A 598-nucleotide genomic window follows, 5' to 3' on the forward strand; every position below is an offset into this window, starting at 1 on the left:
TATTGAGTCAGTTTCTTGAGAACCCTTGTGATACTCATTGGGATGCTGCTGTTCGGGTTCTAAAATATATCAAGGGATCACCAGGACAAGGTCTACTATATGAAGATAGAGGGCATACTCAGGTTGTTGGGTATTCTGATGCAGATTGGGCCGGTTGTCCATTTGACAGGCGCTCTACTTCAGGTTATTGTGTACTCATTGGTGGTAATCTTATATCTTGGAAAAGTAAGAAGCAGGATGTGGTTGCCAGATCTAGTGCCGAAGCTGAATACCGAGCTATGGCTTTAGCTACATGTGAACTCATATGGCTGAAGCACTTACTCCAAGAGTTGCAGTGTGGTGATGTTGCTCAAATGACATTAATATGTGATAACCAAGCAGCACTACATATCGCCTCAAATCCAGTTTTTCATGAAAGGACCAAACATATCGAGGTTGATTGCCACTTCATCAGAGAAAAGATTGTGTCTGGATGTATTACAACCAGTTTCGTCAATTCTACTGATCAGTTAGCTGATATCCTAACTAAGTCCCTTAGAGCTCCTAGAGTTGAGTATATTTGTAACAAGCTTGGTGTATATAATTTATATTCTCCAGC

Source organism: Ipomoea triloba, chromosome 16 (assembly GCF_003576645.1).
Source record: "Ipomoea triloba cultivar NCNSP0323 chromosome 16, ASM357664v1".
NCBI lineage: Eukaryota > Viridiplantae > Streptophyta > Magnoliopsida > Solanales > Convolvulaceae > Ipomoea > Ipomoea triloba.